This window comes from Dipteris shenzhenensis, unplaced genomic scaffold (assembly GCF_047967505.1).
Source record: "Dipteris shenzhenensis isolate YYH24624 ecotype China unplaced genomic scaffold, Dip_SZ_1.0 scaf0173, whole genome shotgun sequence".
Lineage (NCBI taxonomy): Eukaryota > Viridiplantae > Streptophyta > Polypodiopsida > Gleicheniales > Dipteridaceae > Dipteris > Dipteris shenzhenensis.
Window position 1 is genome coordinate 5,721 of NW_028239479.1, and position 10,456 is coordinate 16,176.

The 10,456-nt window shown below is 44.2% G+C and overlaps 3 non-coding genes across 3 annotated transcripts; 1 reads left to right on the forward strand and 2 right to left on the reverse strand.

The window, feature by feature from the left end:
- The first annotated feature begins 1,022 nt into the window (after positions 1-1,022).
- Positions 1,023-1,096, forward strand: TRNAR-CCG (transfer RNA arginine (anticodon CCG)). The gene has a single exon. It is a non-coding gene; the product is annotated as a tRNA-Arg (tRNA).
- Positions 1,097-9,720: 8,624 nt separating this feature from the next.
- TRNAW-CCA (transfer RNA tryptophan (anticodon CCA)) lies at positions 9,721-9,794 on the reverse strand. The gene has a single exon. It is a non-coding gene; the product is annotated as a tRNA-Trp (tRNA).
- A 232-nt stretch (positions 9,795-10,026) lies between these two features.
- On the reverse strand, positions 10,027-10,100 carry TRNAP-UGG (transfer RNA proline (anticodon UGG)). Its single transcript has one exon. It is a non-coding gene; the product is annotated as a tRNA-Pro (tRNA).
- Positions 10,101-10,456: the final 356 nt, after the last annotated feature.

Sequence of the window (10,456 nt, forward strand, 5' to 3'; positions counted from 1 at the left end):
TACAATCAAGCCAAAATTGGGCTTATCTGCTAAAAACTATGGCAGGGCTGTTTACGAATGTCTCCGTGGCGGACTTGATTTTACGAAGGATGATGAGAACGTAAATTCTCAACCATTCATGCGTTGGAGGGACCGGTTCCTGTTTGTGGCAGAAGCTCTTTTCAAGGCTCAGGCCGAAACGGGCGAAATAAAAGGACATTATCTAAATGCCACTGCGGGTACGTGTGAGGAAATGATGAAAAGAGCAGTCTTTGCTAGAGAATCGGGAGCACCCATCGTCATGCATGATTATTTGACGGGAGGCTTCACTGCAAATACTAGCTTGGCCTTTTATTGTCGAGATAATGGGCTACTGCTTCATATCCACCGCGCGATGCATGCTGTTATCGATAGACAGAGAAATCACGGTATCCATTTTCGTGTCCTAGCCAAAGCATTGCGTATGTCCGGCGGGGATCATATCCACGCCGGGACCGTAGTGGGTAAACTGGAGGGAGAACGAGAAGTCACACTGGGTTTCGTCGATTTGCTACGCGACGATTATATCGAGAAAGACCGAAGCCGTGGTATATATTTCACTCAGGATTGGGTATCCATGCCAGGTGTATTTCCCGTAGCCTCGGGAGGTATCCATGTCTGGCATATGCCCGCTCTAACTGAAATCTTCGGAGATGATTCTGTCTCACAGTTCGGCGGAGGAACCTTGGGACACCCCTGGGGAAACGCACCAGGCGCCGTAGCTAATCGAGTTGCATTGGAGGCTTGTGTACAAGCTCGTAATGAGGGACGTGATCTTGCTCGTGAAGGTAACGAGATTATCCGCGAAGCTAGTAAGTGGAGTCCCGAATTGGCTGCTGCTTGCGAGGTATGGAAACAGATCAAATTTGAATTCGACACAATTGATACATTGTAATTTCCGTAACTATTCGGGAATCTCATTCATTCGGTAGGATTCGTGGGGCGAACAGGGAGTATAGGGAGAAGGAACATTCCCCTCCATACTCCCGATATGCCACGGATCGGAGTTGGTAGCTCAGCGGATGAGAGCACATGGTTCCGATCCATGGGGACGGGGGTTCGAATCCCCCCCAATTTGCATAGGAGAGGTGGAATACGAGCTGCAGAGACTCGAGTAGTAAGGAAATGATTCAGTGCCTCTCAGTACACGACACAACTATTTCCACGAAGTGTTATTGGATAATTATTTGTGGGGTTCTAACATATGATTGATCAAATAGATGATCAGTCAATTGCCAATTAGTTATCGGATTCGGAGTCAGTCTCGATTCGACGCCTATTCCGAACAGACGCTGATCCTGATAGTTCAGAAATGATTTCTCCATCTCTGTGTCTATCTCATTGATGAAATGAAATCTAATAGAATCGACTGTTTTTACCTCCGAAGCGAAGGAGAAGAAATGAATGAGGAAATTCCTATGTCTGTGAGAAATCGGTTCGAAGATAAACGCGAATTTGGTGGATTGATCGGGGCTTTCCTCGAAAAAGCCACAAAGGGTTACGTTTTGAGTGAGAGAGGAAGGAATAGAGACATAAGCATTGATACCGACAGGGGGTTGTGGACTCGGTGTGACAACTGCGGTAACATGCTTTACGTGAGATTCCCAAAACAAAATAAAAATATTTGTGAGGAGTGCGGCTATCACCCCCCAATGACTAGTACAGAAAGAATCGAACTTCCGATCGATCGTGACACTTGGATTCCCATGGATGAAGACATGACTGCATAAGATGTTCCAGGTTTCTCTGACGGGGATTCTCATGGAAGTCGCATCATCAACTCCCAGAAACGAACGGGTTTAACTGATGCTGTTCAGACAGGGGTGGGATGTCTAAACGGGACACCTATTGCGCTTGGTGTTACGGACTTTCAATCCACGGGGGGAAGTATGGGTTCTGTGGTAGGTGAAAAGATTACCCGCTCAATCGAATGTGCCACGGATCAATCCCTTCCACTAGTTATTATCTGTGCTTCCGGCGGAGCACGTACGCAAGAAGGGACGTTGAGTCTGATGCAGATGGCTAAGATTCCTCCCGTCCCACAAATACATCAGGTTCAGAAGGGATTATTATATATATCGGTTCCTACCTATCCAACTACGGGTGGTGTTACTGCTAGTTCTGGTACGTTAGGGGACGTAATTATTGCTGAGTCCAAAGCATACATAGCATTTGCTGGGAAAAGGGTGATTGAACAAACACTGCGTCAGAAGATACCCGATGGCTTTCAAGTAGCTGAATCTTTATTTGATCATGGATCACCCGATTCAATTGTTCCACGTAATCCTCTAAAAGGTGTTCCGAGTGAGATATCTGAGCTTTATTCTTCAGCTCCTTGTAAAAGGAATTGAACCTCCTTTCCCCCCATTCGGTTAAACCCCCGTTTCTATCACTCTCCCTCCTTCTCATTAATCAAGTTAGGAATTATCAATTCGGGGTTGTCCTACTAATCTCTCTACCTCTCCAATGAGAGGAATTTATTCAGCGAACCGTCGTAACAATACTTTTCTATCCTTCTCTGATATCACGCCATGCAAATTATGCCACAATGCAATTATACCTCAGTAAGAAATCGAGATTAACCATCGGTATAATTTCGGACTCTGCTGTGCGCCTGATTCGACGAAGTAGACACCGCGGATGTCTGCAGATTCATTGAGTCAGTTGATCGGAGCTGGAATCAGATACCTTACCGGAAACAATATGGATTTCGTAGCAATTTCCGAGTAACTGTCTCGATATATCGAATGTATAAAAACTTCCTTTCTACGTGAGATAAGGAGACTATTATTAGACATTGGGGGATAAAAGATAAAAATAACAATATAATGTCATTATAGATACATCTATCTGTGTCATATCTTTCTTACTTGAGGTGATTCCATTACGACAGCGTCCTATTTACCTTCCATTTCTGTACCCCTAGTAGGTTCGGTCTTTCCGGCAATTACAATGATATCTCTGTTTATTTATATAGAACGGGACGAAATTCTACAATTTCTTGTTCTGTACACTATCTCACGGAAATTGTTCCATAGGATCGATCAATTACGACTACTACTCTTGCTTTTGATTCGGTCGGATATATTCTTTCCACATAGCTTCACCGGCGGTTATTTTATTTGAGCACTTGTTTTAGCACTTGGGAATCTTTAACGTCATCTCAATCTATATCTCACTTTCCCCTTATGGATAAGTGAGACGTGGATCGTTCCATCGTTGCTAAGACATATAGATCTTAGCGACCCCCACCTACGCACCAAAACAGTGGAAAATGTTCTAAACTTCTCGGAAACAGAATCCCTTCCAAGAATCCTTTTCAAAATGAAGTGATGTCGAAGCATCGGCTGTATCTGTATCTGCATCTATTCGGGGAGGGGGGGGGGGGGTAGGGTAGAGGTGGGACCAATAACAATATAAGCGGCTGATTCATTCCAACAAGGCAATTTCTGGAGGGAGTATTAATGAATCGTCAATCCGAATGGTTTCGAGTAGATTCTCCAAGAGGTTCTCGTAGATTCAGTAATTTGTGTTGGGCCCGTATCCCGGTTCGTGGCGCAATGGGTTTTCCGGCGGTTGGAATCTCTAGTTATATTGGTGAAGATTTAATCCCCACACTTCCATCTGGACAGATTGTTTTCATTCCACAAGGTATTGTGATGTGTTTCTATGGTATCGCGGGTCTCTTCCCTGGATTTTATCCGTGGCGTACGATATTTCGGGATGTGGGTAGCGGCTACAATTCATTTGATAAATGAGAAGGAATCTTCCCCATTTCTCGCTGGGGTTTCCCCGGGGAAACCGTCGTATTTGTATCCAATTTGCAATGAGAGATATACAAGCAGTTAAATTGGAAATTCGAGGAGGTTTCTATCCTCGTCGAGTCCTTTACTTGAAGATGAGGGGTCGGCAAGACATTCCCCTAACCCGGATTGGTGAGGATTCGGCGTCGGGAGAAACAGAAGAAAAAGCTGCTGAACTTGCTCGTTTTTCACGTGTATCAATCGAGGGATTCTAATATTTCGACCGATCCGGAGGTTCCTAGAAGAAGCGAATGAGATGAGGGAAGGAAATTAGGATGGTATAGTGACGATTAGAGAAGGGAATTAGAAAAGAGGATTCGATTACGGGGATTCATCCACTTAGTAATTTACTTCGTGAATTCCCCTCCTCACCATATAAATAATATATGAAATCATACTGTTGGAGACTCCTCCGGTGGTTCTACAATACCCCACGTCGCTCCCCGGATAGAGCTTACGAAGCTAGTAAGCGACTACAATCCGTAAGAGAAGACTCTTCCTATTATCTAGAAACAATATCATCTACGGAAGATTCGTCACAGGCTGCGGTAGCTCATACGGATGCAGAACCTAGTAAATCTCTATCTACTATATATCGGAGTCTTTTAGAATGTAGGATCAGCATATCTGTATCGAAGATTCGGAATAGTCTTAAGTTCTTTATCAGGAGGAAGCAACGCCAGTTGCTCCTGATCGGGAATTATCCTCCTACCTCCCGTGGGAAAGAAATATCGACAGAGGAAAGGTCCCGTGATGCATCTCCATCTCACCCCCCAGTTGCTCTGCCTCTTCAATCAGCGCCTCCACTGGTTCGTCTAGATCCCTGCAGGGTGGGGAGGAAACCAAACATAATTGGTGATTTATCGCAAAATCCACCAGGGGATAATCCTTTGGCTCCTGCGGGTAAATATGTGTCAAGAGAATCGAGTAAGACGGAACAAATGAATAGGAAATTGGCTCGGATCGAAGCAACTCCAAATGATCCTGATTCCTGGACACGGCACCGTCCCACAACTTCTCCGTCACTCCAAATAAATGATAACTCAAATGATAAATTTTCTGTCCGCAAATCAGTGGATTCCCCCAGTAGTACAACGGCTTATGAGTCTATAAGTCTGATGCCACGGTCCATAACTCGTACTTCATCAAGGTTCAACACAGAGTTGACGGGTCAATCGAGTTCATTAGTACTTAACGATTCTGAATTGGCTAAATATCAAGCAGTAGCTCCTATTCAATATATCGGATGTCTATTACTTCTCCCTTCCGCGATTCCAATTGTCTTGAAGAATTGGTTTCTAGAACCTCGGATCAGAAATTGGTGGAATACCTTCCAGTCACAAATATTTATTAATTCTTTCCGGGAAGAGGTAGCTCTCAAACGACTTCAGGAGATAGAAGGCTTACTCCGGTTGGGTGAAACAATGAGAGGCTCTGTATATACCTAATTACAAGACTACGGCACAGATGTGTATGACAAAACTATTCAATTGGTGGTAATATGTAACGAGGGAAACACCCAGATAATCTCGCACCTAGTAACCGACGTAATTAGCATTGCCACCTCGATCTGCTTGTTCGTAGTAGGTAAAGAAAGACTCGCAGTTTCAAATTCCTGGATTCGGGAGTTATTCTATAGCTTAAATGATACGACGAAAGCGTTCTCTACTCCACCATTAACGGATTTATGTATTGGATTTCACTCCCCCCACGGTTGGGAAATAGTTGTAGATTCTCTCCTGGAACATCTGGGATTCGCTCACAACAAATATGTAATCTCTTGTTTCGTCTCAACCTTCCCGGTTATTTCAGACACAGTCTCCAAATATCGGATTCCTCGCCATTTGAGTCGTATATCTCCTTCAATCGTAGCGACTTATCACACAATGAATGAATGATAATCACTCCACCGAGTATCTGCCAGTTGCATCCAACGGAGTAGACTCACTTCTCGTAGGAATTGGATTTTATTATCCTCTTCTGGTATTGGGTAGTGGGAGGATAAAAATTTGCAATTCCCGCAATCGTCGGGATATCAGAATACTCCAAAAAGAGGGGAGTAATATTTTACCTATGATGTCAAGAAACAATCTATTTGTGAGAAACCCTAATACTAATAATCGAACTATGCGAAAGAGAAGTAGTAAGGACTGGATGGCGAAGTGGTTGACCCTGTCATTTCCAATGTTGATCACTCTGGATGGAATGAATCGTCCATCCGTATCAAATGCATATCCGATTTTGCGCAATAGAATTACGAGGATCCACGAGAAGCAACTGGACGTATTGTATGTGCTAATCGTCACTTGGCTAAGAAACCCGTGGATATTGAGGTTCCGCAATCTGTTCTTCCCAATACTGTGTCCGAAGCAGTTGTTAAGATTCCTTATGATATGTAGATAAAATAAGTACTTGCAAATGGTAAAAAGGGAGGATTGAATGTAGGCGCCGTACCGATCCCACCCGAAGGGTTTGAATTGGCTCCTTCTGATCGTCTTCCAACCGAAGCGAGGGAGAAATTAAGTAAACTTTCGTTCCAGAGCTATCGCCCCGATAGAAAGAACATGATAGTAATAGGTCCGGTTCCGGGTAAGCTATATAGTGAAATCGTATTTCCGATTCTCTCACCGGATCCTGCCGTTGATAAAGAGGTACACTTTTTAAAATACCCCCTATATGTTGGAGGGAATAGGGGAAGGGGACAGATCTATCCCGATGGAAGTAAAAGCAATAATACGGTTTACAACGCTTCGGCGACGGGAAGGATAACTAGAATAACACGTAGGGAGAGGGGGGGTGGATACGAAATCACTACCCAAGAGACATCGGGGGGTCGTGAAGTAGTTGATACTGTACCTCCCGGTCCCGAACTTATCGTTTCGGAGGGTGAATATATTAAAGCTGATTAACCATCGACCAATAACCCTAACGTGGGTGGATTCGGTCAAGCAGAGGCAGAGATTGTACTTCAGGATCCATTACGTGTTCAAGGTCTTCTACTTTTTCTTGCATCGGTTACTCTGGCCCAGATATTCCCAGTGTCAAAGAAGAAGCAGTTCGAGAAAGTCCAATTGGCGGAGATGAATTTCTGAGTCCATACTTTTCGGATGTGAACCATCCGGAAAGGGTTGGTAATTGACTGTAAATCCGACGAGTCAAAGACAAATTCTGGATTTCTACCTCTTCTATACGTCTAAACGAAGCGATAAGTACAACTCTTGTGGTATCATTTGGAGCCGGTTGAGTCCAGTTAGCAGTAAGAATAACTGGAATTCTTCAAAAACATATTCGGTGATGAAACCAAGTTTTCAATAATAGTCTCCCCGACAGGTATCAGAAAATATATCCAATTTTGCTAACTATTTTTTCTATTCCGATATCGGTGGTGGCGGGTGAGCCACCGCCACCGTGTACTCCCCCCAATTTACTATGAGGAAATCGACCTGGAATTGGATTTAAACCTCAGGTCGAGTCCTTCCTTCTTCCTCCCGAGTCCAGAGATTTAATGTGATATGATTCCCCCCATCCCTCGATCTCTCGAAGAATCAGACGAGTGACTCGTGGGTTGGTTTGTTATCAAAAGCATATGCACCCTCCCAATCCCGGTAGGAATCTGTCCCATACTTATCAAATGATTGCAATAATTACCGCCCCTTCATCCAATTGCGATCGATTCTTCGGGAGAGAATCGATCGAATAACCTACTCACCCGAGTACGGTACCAGAATTTGACTCTGCTGAGGCGGAGTAGCATATACAGCTGGGGGGTTGTCGCACCCGGAGCAGTAGAACAGACTCCGGAAGAGGGGGTTGACCCGTTTCCGGACCTATGAACCCCCGGGATCCGGCACATCTTTTCACCTGCGAGTAGGAAGAATTTCCCAATGCTTATTCATTCTCAGAGGGATGATCCCAATCCCGAATAGGCTCCATGAAAGAATATTCCCAGTAGACCTATCACGAGTATACCAGCTACGGTACCTATAAGCCACAGAGGAATCCTTCCAGTGGTATTGGCCATTTGTCCCACCCCCCTCCCTTTTTGATTTCATTATTTAGTCACGACTCGAGACACGAACAGTCACAAATAAATCAGGTCTTAGTTTTTCCCAATTGGGGTTATCAAATCTCTTCAGTTTCTAATTGAAGAAGTAGTTGGAAAATGAGACGGCAAGTACGAAGATCAATAAGAGTCCCCGATAAAGGCTTGTACGATTCAATTCCACACTCTGTTTATTCGGGTTCGGTTGCGTCGTGGATTTATAGCTTATATAGGGATTATCGCTGAATGAATTGCATTGCCGATATAGAGCCTGGAAAAAAAACTGTAGGTACAGCTAGTCCGTGGACGGCTAGCCACCTAACGGTGAAAATCGGATAAGTTCTATCTGGAGTCGTTGGTACCTCCTGAGATCTAGTAAATGCATCAGCTTGTTCCAGCGAATCGAAGCGGCCAGTTACTAAAGGAACTTCTTGTCGGCTCTCCGTAAAATATTCATTTGGGCGGGGACTTCCAGAAACGTCGTAAGCCAAACCTGTACTGACGAATAACCAACCTGCAATAGACGGAGAAGGTATAGTAATGCTATGGATGACCCAGTATCGAATACTAGTAATAATGTCAGCAGAAGGACGTTCTCCCGTATTCCCAGACATGTTCAGCTCCGTATATCCCTGCGGGATTAAGGAGGATTGCTTGCCGAGAGGTGTGAGTACCAGTAGATGGAGAATCTACCGGTATACCTGAGCGATCCCCGTTAAGTTGTCATTATTATACCGAGGGTATACCCGAAACATACTGGATTAGTATAGCTAGCCCCCCCTCGAAGCAGCAATATTCCTCTTATTTCGCCGGATAAATAAACGAGTTGTAAATAAACCGAGCGGAGAAACCGTAATTCCCCCCCTCCCCCCGAGTATACAAATCTATCAGTATTTTCTCCGCGTTTTAGGAGAACCTATGGAAAGAATATGATTCTTTTTTTTTCCCCGATTGTTCAATTGGAGGTTCCGATGCTTCCGGTGAGTCTCAACGCGCGTGGTTAACCCACCACGTCTAAGTTTCTTTCGAATGACTTCCGTATCAAATCCTGCCATTAGAACTATAGGATTCTCCATCGAGAACTCGGGGGAACCTGGTCATGTAGGGGTATCTGATACATATAATTGAGATATTAATATCCAATCTTGTCTTGTTCCTCTTTCTGGGAAGATTCGATTCCTCCCACTCATTCAGAGGTTGGAGATATTTCGATGAACTGTCGATCCCATTCCCAGCTTCTGAAACGCGATCTTCTCGTCGGATAAACTGCTCTCATATGTCTACCAAGCTTCGAATCCCCTTTCGATAGTTCCGAGTAACCAATTATTTTTCTACTAACCTATCTGCTAAATCAATTTGGTACTTAAATCTATGCTTACTCCACCGAGTCACTTCGCTTTTCTATCGTCCGCACCAATCTCAACTTCAGTATTATTTGTTGGATTGAATAAGATCCGGCTTATATGATACAAGAGTATCAGCTTAGAAGGAACGAGGAGTGCCCATTAGCACTTACTGATCCGCCGCACTTACCAATCATCTATTACCAATTAATACCTGAATCTTTTTCGGTAAGTATTTGTACTAAATGTATGTGAACCCAAATGGTTGAAGCACTGCTATCCGGAATTGTGTTGGGTTTGATCCCAATAACTCTAGCTGGATTATTTGTAACTGCATATTTGCAATATCGACGTGGCGACCAACTAGATATTCGGTAGAAGACGGAGACTCATTTGCCATATCCTTCTCCCATTCCTAAGATCTCTCTGGTAATCCAGAGGGATCGGGAAATGCAAATTCTTAGTATGTGTGGGTATTGGTCGAACCAGCTGATACCGACTTGAGTCGGAGAAACACGCCCTGTAGGATTTGAACCTACGACATCAGGTTTTGGAGACCTGCGTTCTACCGAACTGAACTAAGGGCGCTCCATTCCCCACGTAAGCCAGTTTCCATTCTAATCAGAATCTGCGGACATCCGGACACGGGAATAGAATCAGACTCTTAATCGGAGTGGTTCTTTCACCGACCAGGAGAGAGGAAGATAAATGGAATGTCTCTTGTGGGGGAATCAGTTGAATAACACAAACAATCTACCCAGATGGATTTCTCTTGTCACCAATTTCTCACCAATATCATTTTGGGATGTACGGGGAACAATAGGGATGACAGGATTTGAACCTGCGACATTTTGTACCCAAAACAAATGCGCTACCAAACTGCGCTACATCCCTATTGGTCTCGATCTCCGACTGGCATTCTCGGTATTGAGACGCGTGATCCAAGTAATTATAACTGATAGCCACAGAACTTGACTACCCACTTAAGAAGTAACCATGTCCCGAGAGGATGTCGCCTCCGAATCATTCCCAGACCGGAAGAATCCGATTCCCTTACTGGGGTTGGTCGTGGTAAAAATACTGGAAGAGACACATCATCTTCCTAGTCGATTGAAAAACGAAGGAGAATTCACAATGCAAGATGTAAAAATTTATCTTTCCACGGCCCCCGTGTTGGCTACGATATGGTTTGGGCTGCTAGCCGGTTTACTAATAGAAATAAATCGATTCTTTCCAGATGCCTTGATATT